The sequence below is a fragment of the Tursiops truncatus genome, chromosome 9, assembly GCF_011762595.2.
Source record: "Tursiops truncatus isolate mTurTru1 chromosome 9, mTurTru1.mat.Y, whole genome shotgun sequence".
Lineage (NCBI taxonomy): Eukaryota > Metazoa > Chordata > Mammalia > Artiodactyla > Delphinidae > Tursiops > Tursiops truncatus.
In genome coordinates, this window is record NC_047042.1 from 100,580,508 (window position 1) to 100,601,854 (window position 21,347).

Sequence of the window (21,347 nt, forward strand, 5' to 3'; positions counted from 1 at the left end):
GAAAGCATGGAGTCCTAAGCACTGGACCGCCAGGGAACTCCCTGGAGCTCTCTATTCTTATACCTTGCCTCTGTACCACTACTCTGGAGCTTTTCTCAGAGTGACAGTGCCAGCTTCTCTTGGAGTGACAGGCATGATCTATAAGCAGGGTACTGGGTGGGGCAGTAGTCTCTGGTCTTCCTGGCTTTTCTCTCCTGGCATAAATCATCTGCACTTTATTTGAGCTGGGGTGAAGACTGTTGGAGTCCCAGTGTTCTTGGTCTATTGTGCCTGGGGGTAGAGTTTTCACCCTATGAGTGGGTACTAGGTAGAGAAGAAAGACCCAGATCTCTCAGCCACTTTTGCCAAGAATTAAGCTTCTTCAACATGTATTTGGGAGAAAATGAGAAATGCTGGTGCCTTGTCCTTCACAGAAAGATACCGTAGCTGATAGCTGGGAGGTGGGAGAGAAAGCCTTATGTTTTTTTCTGGATCTGCCCAGAGTAGAGCTTCATCACACTGAGCTGGGCCAGGGAGGAGGGGGAAGGAAGTAGGTGGTACCTCAAGTGCTAAAGACTCTCCCTGCTAAGATCTCTTAGAAAGATTTAGATTTTCTTGGATCAATGTTTCTTCATTTGCTGTATGCCCTTAACACATTTCCGGAGACTTTAAAATAGTTGGTTTCTTAAAAGTAATTTTTACCTGTTAGAGTGGTCTCACTAGGAAAGGCTCCTCATGTCATTATACCAGAAACCATCTCCATGGATTAGATTTATTTTTATTTTTTTAATCTTTTATTTATTTATTTTTTGGCCATGCTGCAAGGCTTGTGGGGATCTTAGTTCCTTGACCAGGGTTTGAACATGGGCCCTGGCAGTGAAAGCACTGAGTTCTAATCACTGGACCACCAGGGAACTCCCTTAGATTTATTTTTTATTTTTTGTGGTACGCAGGCCTCTCACTGTTGTGGCCTCTCCTGTTGCAGAGCACAGGCTCCGGACGCACAGGCTCAGCGGCCATGGCTCACGGGCCCAGCCACTCCGCGGCATGTGGGATCTTCCCGGACCGGGGCACGAACCCGTGTCCCCTGCATCGGCAGCCGGACTCTCAACCACTGTGCCACCAGGGAAGCCCCTCCCCTAGATTTATTTTTAAATCTCATGTTCTATTTGGGATAAAATTGTATCTTTTATTATTATTATTTTTTTTACAACACAATGGTGTTTGTTATGTTTCTTACTTGGTATTTAAATTTTTTGACCTTTTCATCTCTCTATATATAGCTGAATATTTTTCATATAAAGAGGTATTTTAATGTAATGACATAACTTTTATTCTTTTAAACCAGTTGTTCACCAAGTGTTTGGCAATTAAATCACTATTTTCTTCCCTCCTCCTTCCCTCCTTTATTCCTCTCTTTTTTTAATTCTTATTTTATATTGGAGTATAGTTGATTTACAATGTTGTGTTACTTTCAGGTGTGCAGCAAAGTGATTCAGTTATATATATATATACATACATCTATTCTTTTTCAGGTTCTTTACTCATTTAGGTTATTACACTATATTGAATACAGTTCCCTGTGCTATACAGTAAGTCCTTGTTGATTATCTATTTTATATATAGTAGTGTGTATATGTTAATCCCAAACTCCTAATTTATCCCTCTTCCCCACCTTTCTCCTTTGGTAATCATAAGTTTGTTTTCTAAGTCTGTGAGTCTGTTTCTGTTTTGTAAATAAGTTCATTTGTATCATTTTTTTTTAAGATTCCACATATAAGTGATATCATGATATCTGTCTTTCTCTGTCTGGCTTACGTCACTTAGTCTGATAGTCTCTAGGTCCATCCATGCTGCTGCATATGGCATTATTCATTCCTTTTTATGGCTGAGTAATATTCCATTGTATTTATGTACCACATCTTCTTTATCCATTCATCTGTCTATGGACATTTAGGTTGTTTCCATATCTTTGACTATTGTAAATAGTGCTGTTATGAACATAGGGGTGCATGTATCTTTTAAAGTTAGTGTTTTCACTTTCTCAAATTGTACCTTAAGATTTAGAAGGGACCTCTAATGTCAGTAAGGTCAACCTTTCAATCAATGAAGACATACCTAAATATCCTTGATTCATAGTTCTTTCATCTCTGCTTGGTGACAATTTATGATTTCCTACACAGGCAAATGGTTTGACGTGGGACAGCTTATGTTAAAAGGTCATTTTGACCTGAAATATGTCAGCAATTGATAACAGTTTTGAAAGCAAATAAATTGTCTAATCCTTCCTGTGTTAAACAGTTCTTCAAACATTTGAGACCAGGCATAAAATCTCCCTTTACTCTTCTCTTTTTAAAATTAATTTTTTTAATTAAAAATATTTATATATTTATTTGGCTGCATCAGGTCTTAGTTGCGGCAGGCAGGATCTTAGTTGTGGCGAGTGGGCTTCTCTCTAGTTGCAGCGCATGGGCTTAGTTGCAGGCTCAGTAGTTGCACCATGCAGGCTTAGTTGCCCCGCAGCCTGTGGGATCTTAGTTCCCTGACCAGGGATTGAACCCGCGTCCCCTGCATTGGAAGTCAGATTCGTAACCACTGGACCACGAGGGAAGTCCCTAAAATTAATTAACCAATGTTTCATTTTTTAAAAAATATTTATTTATTTATTTGTTTGTTTGGTTGCACCAGGTCTTAGTTGTGGCTCCAGGGTCCTTAGTTGCGGCACATGGGCTCCTTAGTTGTGGCATGCAAACTCTTAGTGGCAGCATGCAGGTGGGATCTAGTTCCCTGACCAGGGATTGAACCCAGCTCCCCTGCATTGGGAGCATGGAGTCTTTTTTTTTAATAAATTTATTTATTTTATTTATTTATTTTTGGCTGTGTTGGGTCTTCGTTGCTGCACGCAGTCTTTCTCCAGTTGTGGCACACGGGCTCAGTAGTTGTGGCTCGCGGGCTCTAGAGCGCAGGCTCAGTAGTTGTGGTGCACGGGCTTAGTTGCTCTGCGGCATGTGGGATCTTCCTGGACCAGGGACCGAACCCGTGTCCCCTGCACTGGCAGGCAGATTCCTAACCACTGCACCACCAGGGAAGTCCCACCAATGTTTCTTTAAATGAGGAAATTTCTGAAAGTCTAAACATCATGGCCGCTTTTAAAAAATGTCTCTTTTAAAATTGGTCTAAGTTAAATGCAAAAACCTAAGTGTGACCCAAATAATTCTGTGTATGAGACTATTATTTTCAGTACAGGGGTATAGGAAGTAAACAGATGGATAAATAGATCAATATACATGGACAGATAATTAGATTAATACCTTTCAAAAATACATTTGCTCAAACTGCAGAGGCCAGAATAGGAGAGAGAGTGAACATAATATTCAAAGCTGGAACTTGGGAAACTTGGCTCTCCAACAAACTCAATTTATCAATTCCTTCAAAAACCTCTGGGGAAATGAAATGTGCCTCTCCCTTACTTGAGAAACGGTGTGAGGTGAGTCTGAGAGATGCCACCCACGAGAGCAGTGTCCACCTTGCACTGACACCAGCAGAAATGTGAACGTAACCTCTTTGGGTATGTGCTCCTAAAAACTGTCTCAGTTAACAGAACTCAGACCAGCATCTTGCGGAGAGCTAACGCAGGCACCATGTTGGGCAAAAGTGCTAATGTCTAGCCCTGGGGTTTGTATCCCATCAGAAGTGGACTGCCAAGTTCTTCTGGTAGGGCTTAGATTTAAATGAATTTATATTTGATTTTAACTCAATTTATTAGTTGCTGTTCTTGGATAAATAACTTAATTTCTGAACCTAAGACTGCCAACTATTAAAAGAAGGTATTGTTAGGACTTCCCTGGTGGCGCAGTGGTTAAGAATCCGCCTGCCAATGCAGGGGACGCGGTTTCCATCCCTGGTCCGGGAAGATCCCACATGCCGCGGAGCAACTAAGCCCGTGCGCCGCAACTACTGAGCCTGCGCTCTAGAGCCCGTGAGCCACAACTACTGAGCCCGCGTGCCGCAACTACGGAAGCCTGCACGCCTAGAGCCTGTGCTCCGCAACAAGAGAAGCCACCGCAATGAGAAGCCCGCGCACCGCAACGAAGAGCAGCCCCCGCTCGCCGCAACTAGGTTACTTTTAGCTCGGACGATGGCTATCTGAAGGGGGAAAGGATGTGAGTGGCTGCACGAGCAGGAGGAGGTGAGAGGAAGAGGTTAGAGGAGGAAGTGCAGCATGTACCAGTGCCACAGGCACAGTCATGCTCAGTCCTGGCCCTGTACAGGCCTGCAAGTAGAAAGATCTTGAACTTGTATGATGTGTCTCCACCTGTGGCAAATGCATATCAAGCCTATTTTGTGCCAGGCCCACGTCCTGTGTTTGGAAATGGCAAAGTAGAAGGATTTCATTTTACTAACTAATATCTTCTGGGTACCCTGTTCAATATGGCACTATGCCCCCAAGTAGTTCTAGAGCACCAGTGGAAACCAAAGAAGTACGAGGCCAGGTGAGGGGAGTTTTCTAGAGGAGAGTCCCAGTTCTTATTCAGGTGTTTCCTTATGTCAGTGCAAGAGCACTCTTAGCTTTCAATTTCTTTCCTTAGTGAAAACAAAAGAAGGATCACAGTGGAAACTACTCACAAAGTTTTCTAGGTCTTAGGTAACCGGGGTAGCTCATAGGGAGGCTTAAAATTAAACCTGTATCCATGCAAGAAAGTATTTATTTAGCTGAAGGCTGTTTAGTGCTGTCCCTTCACTCTTTTGGTTTTTCTTCACTATCTCACATTAGAACATATTTGAGATTTATATTTGGAGCCAGAATTTTAAAGGGCATCAAGGAGGCTTTCCATTTGTATGTTATTGTAGTATGGTTGGAGTTATTTTCCAAATGAAAACCAGCACATAAATAGTCCTCTGGTTACTACCCTACAAGGATTCCAATTTTCCATATGAAAAAAGCCATATTGTTGGACAAAATTTCAGCTTGATGTTTCATCCCAGTCACTGCAATTAAATTCTGCTATGGGTTATAGGTAAATCCTTGTCTATGATGTAAAAGATCCAACTGTTTTTTTTGAATAATCTCAAATGCAGTGAATTCACGTCTGGGGAGCATCTGATACTTCACTTCCTAATCTTGCTCCATTTTTTCCATCACAAATAGCTCATTATTGAAAAGGAAGGGGGCTGGGCTTCCCCGGTGGCGCAGTGGTTAAGAATCCGCCTGCCAATGCAGGGGATATGGATTCGAGCCCTGGTCCGGGAAGACCCCACATGCCGCGGAGCAACTAAGCCCGTGTGCCACAACTACTGAAGCCCAGGCACCTGGAGTCCGTGCTTTGCAACAAGAGAAGCCACCGCAACGCGAAGCCCGTGCACCACAATAAAGACCCAACGCAGCCAAAACTAAATAAATAAATTAATTTTTTTAAAAACAAGGAAGGGGGCTGAGTCCTATTTCGTGTTGGTGAAATAACAGGGATCACTGGTAGGGGGAAGTTATAATAGCCCTATGGGCTAGAACATGAAGAAGAGAAAAAGATAAAAGAGTTTCAGGAAGAGGGTAGATTCTAGGGCAGCAGCACTGAGGGGTCTGAAAGTCCCAGATTCTCTAAGGCAATGATTATCACAGTGCAATCCCAGACCAACACCAGTAGCACCACCTGGGAACTTATTAGACATAAAGAATCTCAGGCCTCACCCCAGACACACAGAATCAAAATCTGCATTTTAACAAAATCCTCTGGTAATTTGTATATAAAGTTTGAGAATCACTTGTTGAAAAACACCAAGAGTTTTATCCTTTTATGCCATAATATTCTTGCCTTATTTAGGACTTTTATTAGAGTCACCCTAAAATGTACGTGGACTTGGAAGAGGGTTCACGATCACAAAGGATAAAGTGGTCCCTTATGCTGTCCATGTGTTAGCTCACAGCTTACCCTAATGACTCAGTTAAGGAATTTTTAATAAGCTCCTATGAGCAAAGTACTAAGATATGTGTTATGGAGGATATGTACTCTTTACAAAACCTTAATTTTCATGACTGGGAGACAGGCTATCCTTAAAATAGGAAATAATCCACATATCCTGTTAGGGTCTACTCTAATTCCCTAATGTATTAGACTTTTAAGATTCTAACCAGCTGCCATGAGTAACAAGGCATGTGGCTTTAATAAATGTTTCATTCAATCAAATGTAAAATGCATGTTATTATATGGAATTAGATTTGTTCTCCCTGTGCACATCCTGCTCTTCATTAGATGAGTCAAATTTAAATACTACATTGCAAATTCAAGAGTAGTTTCATAAGCTCTCTGCTAAATAAATACAGCTCCAATTTTAAGCATAGTGCAGTATAAAGAAAACAGCAGTAATGGCTGTGGATGGTTAAAAAATGCTGTACAGCAGACTGCATGCATTACTTCAAGATCATTCAGAGAAATAAATGTATCATTTGCCAATGAATTTGGTTATCTTAAAATAAAAAAGTCAGGCTATAGCACTTTTTCTACCAACATTGGCCAAGAGTAATCTACTCTCCTATGAACCAACCAACAGCTGCTGATTATTGAGTGGCTCTATATAACCAACACTGTGAAGGACATAAAAGTATAGGAAACAAAACCTGTTCCCCAGGAATTTATAGTCTAGACTGAGAGAAAAACTAGATGCACATAAAAATAATGGTCAAGACAGTAGATAAGTCTCAAATGGGGGATACAAACAAGTGTGCAGAAGTTAACTCTGTCTTGGATGATCTCTGAAGCGTCACAGAGCACACAGGATTTGAGCTGGGCATTGAAGCTCAATCTAAGCTGAATAAAATGATAGAATTGATATTTGTCTGGAGGAAAACATTCTCCGTCAGCCATAGTTCTCATAGTGCTTTTCTTAAAAGAAACATTTTCTTGCGACTCTCTCATATCAGAGGTCTGAGTCTAAGGTCCAAACGTGTTAGTCTTACTATGTTACTATCCATTCAGTTAAAAAAAACCAACAACAGGGCTTCCCTGGTGGCGCAGTGGTTGAGGGTCCGCCTGCCGATGCAGGGAACACGGGTTCGTGCCCCGGTCTGGGAGGATCCCACATGCTGCGGAGCGGCTGGGCCCGTGAGCCATGGCCGCTGAGCCTGCGCGTCCGGAGCCTGTGCTCCGCAACGGGAGAGGCCACAACAGTGAGAGACCCGCGTACCGCAAAAAACAAACAAACAAAAAAAACCCAACAACAAAATGACCATTTTTGAATGATAACTTAGCTAATGCTACATGGAACTTTGTTTATCTGGCAAAATGTTAATGTATTAGCCTCATCTCACCCTCCTGGTGGATTTTCTTCCCTCATGCTTTGGCCGAGCAGGATTCTAGTTGAAAACAGTAACATGAAACTATGCAGTAACATCCCCCCTTTGACTGCATGTTCACTGTGTCCTACAGGGCCATGCTCTTCACACAGGGGGCTTAATAAATGTTGTTGGCAGATGGATTAACAAAAAGAACGGTCCTGGTGCAGCTCTCTAGTCCATCTTTCCTAGGTTACAGCAGAAAAAGCACTCAACAGTGAAAGAAGAAGGAAAAAAAAAGGCTGGCTGGGATTGGATACCAGCTAACTGGTTTCTGTCAGTAATAGTATATTTTTTTGTTTACCAAACAACCCAAACTACTTGGAAGCTAAAGTAAAAGTGAGGGTCTTAACATTATGCCAAAGAATAATTTTCAAAAGGCTAAAAACACGATCTCTCACATATAAAATAAACGCGTGGTGAATGATTCTTTTCAACTCATTAGTTAATGAGGGAAACGGTAAAAGACTGGGTTCTAATGAGAATTGGAGCAGCTAAGTATTAATAAATTTAAAAAGGAATGTTATGATAAGATTACTAGGTTAGATACAAAACTAGTTAATGTCCCACAGGGCCACAACCTACAACCTCTAGGATTATCTTTCCCACTGGACAGAAATTATTTGTATCTCTAACCAGACAAAAATCTACAAGTTAACCTCTGCTCCTACAGAGATGTCAAATAACCTAGTCAACAGTCAAAGGGGTCTTCCCTGGTGGCACAGTGATTAAGAATCCGCCTACCAATGCAGGGAACACGGGTTCGAGCCCCGGCCCAGGAAGATCCCACATGCCCCAGAGCAACTAAGCCCATGCGCCACAGCTACTGAGCCTGCGCCCTAGAGCCCGCGAGCCACAACTACTGGAAGCCCGCGCGCTTAGAGCCCATGCTCCGCAACAAGAGAAGCCACTGCAATGAGAAGCCTGCGCACTACAACGAAGAGCAGGCCCCGCTCGCCGCAACTAGAAGAAAACCCGCACGCAACGAAGACCCAACGCAGCCAAATATAAATAAAATATATAAATTAAACAGTCAAAGGTGCAAGCCCGGAAGGGCATTGGAAGAACACCCAGTAATCTCATCGCTTGTGTCAACACATTTCGAGTTTTGAATAATTGTTCTGACACTCAGAAGAGGCTCTCAAAAGGCAATGGCAAAGGTCCAATGTCATGCTAGAATAGTATGCAGATCTTTATAATGCATATGACATTGTACGAATTATAAAAGAACATTGTTAGGGCAGGTATTCATTCTGTACAGTTTGAGGTAACATGATTTGATTTATGTAATGACAAGACTCAGAGAAGTAGGGCACAAAAAAAATGTTCCGGTGAATATTAATGACCACAGAGTTCACATACAATGGCAACCTCCGTGATCTGGAACCTAGCTGGGAACCAACCTAGATATAAATTTAAAGGGTATTTAAGTCCAATTTTAGATTTAATTCTAACAGTCTTGCTTGTCTGGAGAATACTGGACACAGTCATAATTCAGCAGAGAGGTGCCTTTAGAGAGGAATACATAATCCAAAAGCACCTAGGGGCACTTAGTTATAGGCTGTAGCACTATAGACCTCTGGAGGCATCAGTGCCTTATAGAGTAAAGTCCTGTAAATCATCTTCATATAAGGGTCAGTTATCAAAAACCCTAAATTGTTTTTTAATAAGCTCTGCTGAAGAAAATGTGCAAATATAGAATTCAAAACTACTTCTATGAAAAATGTTTTAAAATGTAAAAGGGTTGGTATTTATAGAGTTAACAAATCAATTCAACCCCCAGTATTGAATATATATCATGTGCAGGATACCTTATTGGGCCCTGAGTTGTACTAAAAGGAATAAGATATCGTTCCTGCTCTCTAAAAGCTTACGACAGTGAGATATCTTTGCAAACATATTTAATACAAGAAAGTCTGAATGAAGTGTTAGTGCACATATCGAAACACAGGAAAGAAAGAGTGACTCAGACCTAAATTAGAGGAAGTCATGGAAGACTTTGTGGAGAAAGGGACATTTAGATTGGGACTTGAAAGATTTAATATTCATTTGACTGGAAAATTCTCTAAAAGGAATGACTGTGAATAAATGAAGTGTTGCTATATTTTTTCTCAAAATGACTCCAATTATGTAGAAAAATACACGTGATACTGTAAACAAAGACAAGTGATAAATCGAGATGAAAACATCACAAAAGACAGACCCGTATTGTGGACAATTCATAAAAGAAACAGTAATGGCCATGAACATCCAAAATTGTATTTGATCTTGCTAATAACCAAAGAAATGCAAAGTAAATCGGATAACACTTTTGCAGAGAGCAGCATGACAAACATTAAAGCGAGAGATAGTACTTGTGGTTGGTAAGTGTGTAAAGAATCTAGTGCCCTCGTGTACAGTTATTAAGAATTTAAACTGGTATAACCTTTCCTTTAGATAAAGGATTTATTCTATGAAAATAATTACCCAGTAGTACAAAGATTATATCCATATGAATGTCACCAAAACACATAACTTTTTTTTTTTTTTGCGGTACGCTGGCCTCTCTCACTGTTGTGGCCTCTCCCGTTGCGGAGCACAGGCTCTGGACGCGCAGGCTCAGTGGCCATGGCTCACGGGCCCAGCCACTCCGCGGCATGTGGGATCTTCCCGGACCGGGGAACGAACCCGTGTCCCCTGCATTGGCAGGCGGACTCTCAACCAGTGCGCCACCAGGGAAGCCCCATAACAATTTTTAAAAGGAAAAAGCAAAGAAAGAAATAGCCAACAGTTGAGAATTGGTTAATAAATTATGGATCCATGTTATATCATGTGGCATTAAAAACCGTAATCACATAAAATTTAATGATGTGGAAAAAAATTACAAAATATTAAGTGAGAAAAACAAGCATGTTATTAAAGTCTGTCAGTCAATATGGTCCCAGTTTTGATTTTTAAAACACAAGAAAAAAAGGATCTTTGTTTTCCTGTTTGTTTCCAGATTATGCCTTTAGGTCTCATCTCCCACATTTAACAATGATCTAATTCTAAGCTGATACATTTTTTTTTCCTTATAAGAAACTCTGGAATCAACTAGTGAAATAATGTTTCTTAACTATTATAATGCTTAAGAAAATCTGAGAGAGTATATACACCAATAAAGTTAATATCACTTTTAATTTTCTTATTCTGTAAAATGTCTGTGATAACATATATTACTTTAAAATCAGAATAGCAAACATACAATTATTTACAAGCTGAAAAAAATGGCCTTATTTTATTTTTGGCATGGGATCTTAGTTCCCCGACCAGGGATCGAACCCGCGCCCTCAGCAGTGAAAGCGCTGAGTCCTAACCACTGGACCTCCAGGGAATTCCCATGGCCTTATTTTAAATAGCGTCAACACTTCTAGGAATTTAGTGTAAAGAATTAATCATAGGGCTTCCCTGGTAGCGCAGTGGTTGAGAGTCCGCCTGCCGATGCAGGGGACACGGGTTCGTGCCCCGGTCCGGGAAGATCCCACATGCCGCGGAGCGGCTGGCCTGTGAGCCATGGCCGCTGAGCCTGCGCGTCCGGAGCCTGTGCTCTACAACGGGAGAGGCCGCAGCAGTGAGAGGTCCGCGTACCGCAAAAAAAAAAAAAAAAAGAATTAATCATAGATATACAGAAGAATGTTTGTACAGCACTGTCTTAGCCTGTGTTCCCCAGAAAAAGAACATGAGGCAAAGCGTACATACTAATAATTTATTAGTGAGGGGAAGGGGAGTCAGAAGAGCATATCCACGGGCACACGGCAAGCTTGCCACGGAACCCTAAGAGTCAGCTTGGTCTCACAGGGTGTCTTCAGTGATATAAAGTGCTGTGTCTAGGAGCAGTCCATTCAGGGGGAGGAAGGGAAAATAACTCATATAACAGTTCCCTTCCTTTCGCGAACTCTCATTTGTCAGTCAGCCTCAGAGGACATTAAGGCCCCTCAATTTCCAGGTTGTGCTACCTGGCCTCTCCAGGCAGTTACTGGGGAGGCCAGTGGGCAGGCACGGCAGGTGGTCTTCATTGTCAAGTTGGTGGACGGAGCTCCTTGATTTGCAGGGCTATGGTGGAGGCAGCTGTTACTGGGTCCACAACCACGGAGAACTACGAGCCACTGCTAGTGTTGCTGTGTGTGTGTGTGTGTGTGTGTGTGTGTGTGTGTGTGTGTAAGGGGGTAGGGGGTAGTGGGGTGAAATAGGCATGGCTGTGCAGATTTTGGTTGGCACACCACAGCGTGAGATATAGTCAACCCCTTGCACCACTTGGACCTACTCATGTCCTCTTATGATATCCAGATCTCATACGAGAGCACGATGCCCTCACTTCCTCTCCAGAAGAAAGGAAAGAGTCATCTTAATGGTAATAGCCACTCATCTCCTTGAAGCACACCAAGACCCACTCTGCCGCGGCAGCTGGCCCCAAATTTGTAACTAGTATTGGTGTCATTTCCTGCCACCTATTCCAGATTGCTCTCCCTTTCAGCCAAGCGTTTTGGCTGTTCTGAGTTGCCTGCTGGACATAGATTGAGCCCTTCGTTGTCTTGTCCACGTTGGGTCATGGATGCTTCAATTGCTCATTTACAGTTATCGGTGGCATGGAAACATCACAAGATACTCTCATTTTATAGAATAAAGTGTACCTACTCATTTTACACAAGAAAGGCATACCTATCACCCATACCAAATCTTACTACGGTACACTGCTGAGGCACCTCCCCCCCCAAAAAAAGGCAAGTCAGCGGGTGGTGGTGGGGGATCAGTCTGAAATACTGGTGTCTGTGAGGATTCCTTTAATCAAAGAACCATAAACCCACAGCAGGTTTTCATGCTTTGCCCTCTCTTATTCATTAATGGTGGGATAGCTTACAGAGTGTGTCAGTGGAGAAAACACAATTCTTCTAATGACCTGACTAACATCTCTGATTATTTAGAAGAAAGCATCACTTCTGAAGGAGAATATCCTGTGAGCAAAGAGGCATGTACACAAAGTACTGAAGGCAGAGGATGCTCACTTCATCCAGGCAATAAAATGGCAAGGATTTATGTCCTCTACCTACTACCTACCTACCTGCCTACCTACCTACCTACCTACCTATCTATCCATCCAATAATTCAAATAGTCAAGATTTATAAACATCATCTTGGGAAATCCCAATCTGTTACAAAATGCACTTTCTCTGCATTTTCTGAGTTCTCGACAAGGGGAAGGAACTTCGGCCATGTGCTTCTCTCAGTTGTCTATTTCAAAGAAGAGGGATGAATATTTCCATGGTTACTTCTGACAGATGAACTGCCAATGAAAGAAACATATATTCAAGCTAAGTTAAACTTTCATATTACTGTTCTAATTTCACTAACTTTTAGATTACTGGATTTTAAAATCCATACTTATTTTTTAAATTGGGGCAAGTCTCCTTCCTGATGCTACCCATCAACTAATTCTGTTCATTTATTCAGAACTACTATGTACTTATAAAATGCAGATTCAACTTACACAGCTTATGAAGAAATACATTTCCAGCACATTTACTTTGTGTTACCCATTATTTATCAATATTTGAAATACATAGGTTGTTTCAACCAACTGTATTCTACTAAGAGCTGTAGTAATTATTCAGTTATTTAATACTTGGAACCTTAAGATCACAGAAGAAAATTGCTTCTAATTTAAATTTATATACATATTTTTGTTGCAGACACATGTGATCAGGTCAACAGTCAGTAATGGACTTTTAAATATAAAAAATATGTTAGATCAAACTTCTGTAGGGGGAAGGAATTCAGGAAACTAGTAATGATGTAAAAATTTTGACTATTAAATAGAAGCTTTACTTTTAAATCTATTTTTAATTTAAAAACCGGCGGTAGGGCTTCCCTGGTGGACCAGTGGTTGAGAATCCGCCTGCCAATGCAGGGGACACCGGTGTGAGCCCTGGTCTGGGAAGATCCCACATGCTGTGGAGCAACTAAGCCCGCGCGACACAACCACTGAGCCTGCGCTCTACAACCTGCGAGCCACAACTACTGAGCCCGCCTGCTGCAACTACTGAAGCCTGCGTGCCTAGAGCCCATGCTCTGCGACAAGAGAAGCCACCGCAATGAGAAGCCCGTGCACCGCAACGAAGAGTAGCCCCGCTCACCGCAACTAGAGAAAGCCTGTGTGCAGCAACAAAGACCCTATGCAGCCAAAAATAAGATAAATAAATAAATTTATTTTAAATAAAGGTGTTAAAATACACATAACATAAACTTACCATCTTAACTGTCATTAAGTGTACAGTGCAGTAGTGTTAAGCACATTCACACAATCTCCAGAACTCTTTATCTTGCAAAACTGAAACTCTATAACCATTAAACAATTCCCCATCTCCCCCTCCCCCCAGCCCCTGACAACCACCCTTCTACTTTCTATGTATTTGATCACTCTACAAAACCCACAGAAGTGGAATCACACAGCATTAATACAAGCTGTACTTTTGTATTTTAAAAAAGGGTGGTAGGTATAAAATTGCTATGTTATGTAGATTTCATTGGATATATTTAATAAATATTTTATTTTAAAGTGTTAATATGTCAGAAATCAAACTTTTTGCCACTATCTAAACTTATGAATTAAAGTTCTGAAGGTCAATTCAAAAGGTGTAAGGCAATACTTAATTTTCCAAATTTCATTTAGGGAGTATGTGAGTAGAAAAGAAGCCCAGTAATCCCAATTTACTCTGTTTGTTTGTTTGCTTTGTTGGCCGCGGCCCGTGGCTTGCGGGATCTTAGATCCCCCATCAGGGATTGAACCTGGGCCACTGCAGTGAAAGCACCAAGTCCTAACCACTAGACCACCAGGGAATTCCCTACTCTTTTTGTTTTATACACAAGAGATTAAATGATTTGCATATAGTCAAGACCTAGGTGACTGTAATTCATGAGAGAACCTAAGACTCCTGATACCTAAGAGCCCCTTTGCACCACAGATTCTGTTGTCCATACATTTTATATATTTATTTCAATTTTAACCACACTATTCACATATAATCTGTGTGAATACTTAGTATAGTCAAGAATCCTTTGTAATAAAAAAATACCTTGTATCTCTAGCATAAGTTAGATTTTTTATATAATAAACTTAAATAGACGAATCTGTATTTGGTAATATGGTATTCTGTTTTAAGTAACTGTATCAACCTATAAATGATCAGTACACTAATATGGACTTACAGAGGTAGGATAGGCCTCAGAGGTCATCTAATCTGAAAAATACAGAATAAATTAAGGCACAGTGAAGTAAATTGCCCACAAATAGCCTTCAGGAAATTCTGAAACATATTTGAAATGTTAAAGACATGAGTTATGTGACTATCCATAAATATTTCTTAATCTTTTAAAAGGGATCCTTTAAGAAATTTCAAAATAAAGGAATGAAATCCAATAATTTAAAACTCAAGTGCTGTTATTTCTACGAGATCTCGGATTATATGTTCATTTGTTCATTGGAAGAAAAATCACATTTTCATTTCTTATATTTTATTTATATTAGAGAGAGCACTTCAATATTAATTCAAATATCCATTAAATGCAAAAATGTTAATGCAATATTAAAAATGAAATTTAAATGAAAGCAAGGGGATATCACATTAAGGTTCCCATGGCAACTCTCACTACACTTTTCAGCTTCTGAATTGTAATATGGTCATTTATTACAGGCTCATATAAAATATAATTTTGCAAATATTTAAAGATATATAGGTTAATTCATGTCAATTTAAGGCTTCATATGCAATGTAATATAATACATCAGACTACGAATACTCTAAATATTAACCCATATTCTTAATTTAGACATACTATATAAAAGATGCAAACTTCCTCAATTTTGAATAATCTGTTATTAAATAATTTGTGTTTTGAATAGCACTCACACGAATTATAGCATTTTGCAGTTCCCATCATGGTTGAAATCTGAACTTTATGTTACGTAAATACGAATATAGGCGGGGTCAAGTGCCTCTCTCTTTAGCTTAGCAGGAGTTTGAAATTACAGATTACACATTTTGCCAGAGTAGGCAAAATGTAAATTCATTAGTTCACACAGTTAAAAGTCCAGGAACTGAATTATGTAGAAGATCAAACGATACTGTCAGAGCCCTCCTGGCTCTGCTTTTTCTACAGCCTTCAGCAGTACACAGTAACGTACTGAGAACTCAAAAAAGTAACCATCTGTTAACCAAGCAATATCTCTTTATTTATCTAAAGGAAAAAATTGGACTACTACAAAGCTATAAGGATTTAGAAAAAAATGTAGACAATCTAAACATCCATCAATAGGGTAGGTTAAGCAAACTACGGTACACAGAGCTTTGACAATGATTAGATCAATACTGACGTGGAAAGGTGTCCATAGCACATTGTCAAGTAAACAAAGTATAAAACAGCATGTACAGTAAGGAAAAACCCAGAACAAATCGAAACAAAAAGCCAAACACTATCTCGCAAACAATGTGTATACATGTATAGAGAAAAGTCTAGAATGATATACTCCAAATATTAATAGTAGAGATCTCTGGATGGTGGGATTATGACTACTCTATTTCTCGATATTATTTTTGAGTTTTTTAAAATGAATATAATTAGAAAATAAATATAAGGTGTAAATAAAGTAAATACTGTTATTGGTGTGAAGATACTGATATTCTTCTCCACTGAGAGCAGGAGTATGAATTGGAAAAAACCTTGAGATATTTGACATCGTGAAAACGTTGCAGCAAATCTATTTCTATATTCTATTTTTTTAAATATTCAGGAAATTGGAAACCACTCACATATTCAAGAATGATTAAATAATTATATATCTATAAGAGGGAATACTAAAATCATGTTGTAGAATACTTCTATGTGAAAATACTGTTGATAACATGTCAGATCAGGATGCCCTTAGGGGCAAGTAATAGAAAAAAACCCTGACTCAACGTACATTATAAAATTTCTGGGTCACCACAGTAGTTGAACATACCCGTTTACTTCTAATTCCTCCTGAAACCAAACTGCAATGACAGAAAAGGGGAAAAAGTAAAAACTCAAAAAGACAAAGAGGGGGGAAGAGACAATAGCAACACAATTTTTGAAGCTAGAAAGCTGGTGGATGGGGATGGGTCTGTGGACCCGGTAAGACAGGACGTGGACGGCTCAGCAGAGCCCAGAAGCAGGCTGATTCACCCAGCAGAACTCAAAAAATACTCAAGAGATGAACACATTTGGAAAGTGGGAGCGCCATGGAGGAATTTATATGAGAAATGAAAAGAACCCAGGTCTCCCCCAGAAATCAAGACCTACTGGGGCTTTTAGAGGCTAGCGCCTCCCCCACACCCAACCATTGAACTTTTACAAAAGGTTGAGGCCAGAGCGCCCTACTCCTATGTGTTCGTGCGTAAATGTGATAATTACGGTAACCTATGATAATGTTATGAGACGCATTAAAAATGAACCTTAGTGAACTGATTAGAACTTCCCCAAATCTCATTCTGCTGTCCCCTTCTTCTTCTAACTTTAGCATACAATAGTTTCGCTTGTCTTTGAACCCTTTATTTTTTTAAATACTTGGTTTATTTTTTATTTTTTGGCTGTGCCCACGCAGCACGTGGGATCTTAGCTCCCCAACCAGGGATGGAACCTGCGCACCCCCCCGCAGTGGAAGCGCTGGCATCCCATCCACTGGGCCGCCAGGAAATTCCCTCTCTGAACCTTATTTTTTAAAGAATCTCCACACTAAAAATGTATGAGTGTTCACGGCAGCACTATTCATAATAGCCCCAAATTGGAAGCAACCTAAATGTCTTTCAACAGATGGAATTTTTAAAAAGTGGTATATATTTCCATAATAGAATATTACAGGGCAATAAAAAGGAATGAAGTACCGACACTTGCTGCAACAGGGAAGAATCTTGAAAACATTATCCTAAGTGACAGATGCTTCACAAAAGGCCACCTATTGTGTGATTTCATTTATAGGAAATGTCCAGAATAGGCAAATCTATAGAGTCAGAAAGTAGATTAGTGGTTGCCAGGGGCTGGGGAGAATGACTGATAGTGGATATGGAGTTTCTTTTGGGGATGATGAAAATTTTCTAAAATTAAAATAGTTGTACAACTCTAAATAAACTAAAACCCACAAGGGTATACTTTAAATGGGTGAAGTTTATGGTATGTGATTTATATCTTAATAAAGCTATCAAAAAGGTGTTATGCTGAAAGTATTCTTCTGCAATTTTTTTTTTTTAATTGTCCGTGCCATGTGTGGCATGTGGGATCTTAGTTCCCCAGCCAGGGATGGAACCTGTGCCCCCTGCATTGGGAGCGCGGAGTCTTAACCACCGGACTGCTAGGGAAGTCCTTCTGCAATCTTTTAAGAAAATTCAACATTATGTTTCTAAGATTTATCTAATGTTTACGCATCTTGCAGTAGTGCATTCATTTTTAATGCTGTTCAGGGCTTAATAGTAGGGATAAACTACCATTTGTTTATCCATTCTATGGTGAGTGGATGTTTTAGTTGATTCTGGCTTTTGCTGGTACAATGCTAATATATTCATACATCTCTCCTGCTGCATAGGAGCAAGAACTTCTCAAGAGTATATGCCAGACGAAAGGGGTATGTGTGTTACACAGCTGGCTTGCATTCCCACACAGCTGGCTTGCATTCCCACCAGCACTGAACTGGGCTTCCCTTTGTTGCCTACCTTCTTCAGCACTTAGTACTGCCAGCCTTCCAGTTTCTGTCAACCAGGTGTGTATGAAATGACATCTTAAGATCTTAACCTGTATTTCCAATTACCAATGAGATTGAACCTCATTTCATGTTTCTTGACTATTCCTGTTTCTCCTTCTGTGAAATGCCTCTAAATGTTTTGCCCATTTCCCTATGCATTAATTCTTCCTTATTGATTTGTGTGTACACCATATGTATACACAATTATAATGAATTAGAAAAGCTAATGAACAGAAAAAATTACAATGTGTATATTCATCTGTGTATATATTTAATTTGGTTTGGATATTAAACATGTTGTTCACATGGGTTGCAAATATACTTTCATACTTCAGTTTGTAGCTTTTCACTATTTTTTTTTTTTTTTTTTTTTTTGTGGTACGCGGGCCTCTCACTGCTGTGGCCTCTCCCGTCGCGGAGCACAGGCTCCGGACGCGCAGGCTCAGCGGCCATGGCTCACGGGCCCAGCCGCTCCGCGGCACGTGGGATCTTCCCGGACCGGGGCACGAACCCGTGTCCCCTGCATCAGCAGGCGGGCTCTCAACCACTGCGCCACCAGGGAAGCCCAAGTTTTTCACTATCTTTTGATGAATAAAAGTTCAAAGTTTTAATGTTGTCAAAATTTTTCTTTTCTATTATGGCTATTGATTGCTTTTTGTGTCTGTCTGAAGAAGTACTTCCCTACTCCAAGATCACAAATATATTCTCATGTATAGTCTTCTGTAGTTTTTAATGTTTTGCTTTTACATTTATGTCTTTAACCATTGAAATGGATTTTTCAAATATATATATATAAAGGTCCAGTTTCATTTTTTTCCGCATGTCATCCATCCTTGCTACAATGTGAACAGTCCATCCTTCCCACAGTGATTTGCTACTTCTGGCATTTATTAAGCTCCATACTTGGGTGGGTTTGTTCTGCTGCTCTATGCTGTTCTACTTGCTTATCCTTGTACCAATAAGACACAATCTTAATTACTTTAGCTATATAATATCTTTCCACATAATAGGGTAAGGCTCCCTACCTCAGTCTTCTTTCAGAACACAGAGCAGCATTAGAAGTGCACCACTCGGGGCTTCCCTGGTGGAGCAGTGGTTAAGAATCTGCCTGCCAATGCAGGGGGACATGGGTTCAAGCCCTGGTCCCGGAAGATCCCACATGCCGCAGAGTAACTAAGCCCGTGCGCCACAACTACTGAGCCCGCACACCACAACTACCGAAGCCTGCATGCCTAGAGCCCATGCTCCACGCAAAAAGAGAAGCCCACGCACCCCAACAAAGAGTAGCCCCCGCTCACCGTAACTAGAGAAAGCCCATGCACAGCAACGAAGGCCTAATGCAGCCAAAGATAAATGATAATAAATAATTAAAAAAAAAAAAAAAGAAGTGCACCACTCAGATTTCCTTTGAGAGTGAATCTGCCGCAATGGGTGGGGTTAGTTAACAGCCTCCCCCTGAAGCATCTTCTGGATCTGCTGCAGCAATTGAGCCGGTCCTTCCCAGGCAGCTAACCAATGCCCGAGCAAGGCAGGAGTCCTAAGGACTGGCCCAATGTAGGACCCTCTACAGTCTTCGCACCGGCGTTCCCTGTGGTCAGGCCAAGATTTTCTGGGCTGTGCAGCCAGTCTAAAGCTCTTCCTGCCAGTCCTTCCTTCCTTCCTCCACCCACGGGTGTAAGACCTGCAGCACACTCTGAAGGCTCTCCCTGCTTATTCCTGCTTCTTCTCTTTATACTTTACATCTCACACTTCTAGCCACATTTTTGCATCTGTCTCCTAGAAGACCTGAACTGATACAAGGGTCTTGGCTGTCCTTGGTTCCTTGCTCTGCTAAATTTAAGAATCATTTAAGTTCCAAAATGAAAGAAAACAAAAATACTTTGTTAGGATTTTGACAGGAATTGCACTGGATCAATTAATCAGTGGCAGAATTGATGTCTTTATAATACTGAGTCTCTCAGTCTATGAACATGCTACCACTCTCCATTTGTTTAGGTTTTCTTTAGTTTCTTTCAATATAGCCTTGTGATTTTCTCCAAAAGGTCTTGCATATTTTTGTGAGATTTCCAGGTATCTTATATTTTTAGTTATGATTGAAATTGTGTACTTTTAAAATTCCATTTTTCTAATCCTGTTGCTGGTATTTAGAAATACTTAAATGTTGATCTTTTAACTAACACATTTGCTAAACTCTTAATTCTAATATCTATTTACAGATGGCTTTTGGGTTTCCATGTACACAACCGTACAATCTTACAATAATGACAACTTTGTTTCTTCCTGATGCCTTTTATTCATTTTCCGTGCCTTATTGTGTGGACCCTTTCAGTACAATGTCGAAAGTGACAGCAGACATTTTTGTCTTGTTCTTCATTTTAAAGGTAATGCTTCTACTGTTTCACTATTTTGTAATGTTTACTGTGGGGTTTTTGTAGATACCTTTTATCAGTTCCAGGAAATTCTCTTCTATTCTACAGGAAGACTTAATATTGTAAAAAGATGTTGAATTTTATTAAAGGCTTCTGGGTATCTACTGATGTACTCACATTAATTTTTACTTTAATCTCTTCGTGAGAAACTTACAGTGACTTATCATGAAATAACTGAATTTTATCAAACACTTTTTCTGCATTGTTTGGTATCTTAACTTTTCCCCCTTTAATCTAGTTTATGTGGCAAACTTTACCGATTTTCAAATGCTAGGCCCACCTTGAGTTCTGGGATAAACCCAACTTGGTCATGATGCTATTTACATTTAATTGAATTGTTTGTTGACTGTCTTTAGTGTTCTTTATATGTATATATATATATATATATATATATATATATATATATATACACATATATACATATATGTCTTTTTTCTTCCAGTTTTATTGAGATATATTTGACATATAGCACCGTGTAAGTTTAAGGTGTATAACGTAATGATTTGACTTACATACACCATGAAATGATTACCTCAGTAAGTGTAGCGAACATCCATCATCTCATATAGATACAAAATTAAAGACACAGAAAAAATATTTTATCCTTGTGATGAGAACTCTCACCATTCACTCTCTTGACAACTTTCCTACACAACATCCAGCAGTGTTAATTAGTCATGTTGTCTATTACACCCCTGGTACTTATACCTGGAAGTTTGTACCTTTGACGGCCTTCATCCAGTTCCCCCCATGCCCACCCCCTACCTCTAGTAACCACAAGTATGACCTCTTTTTCTATGAGTTTGTTTTTGAAGTATAATTGGCCTACCACACTATGTTAGTTCCT

At 40.1% G+C, this 21,347-nt stretch overlaps 1 protein-coding gene across 2 annotated transcripts in view; it reads right to left on the minus strand.

Moving 5' to 3' along the window:
- The window catches only part of XRCC2 (X-ray repair cross complementing 2), a 164,938-nt gene that overhangs the window by 115,186 nt on the left and 28,405 nt on the right, over nt 1-21,347 (minus strand). The gene's annotated exons all lie outside the window — the stretch shown is intronic.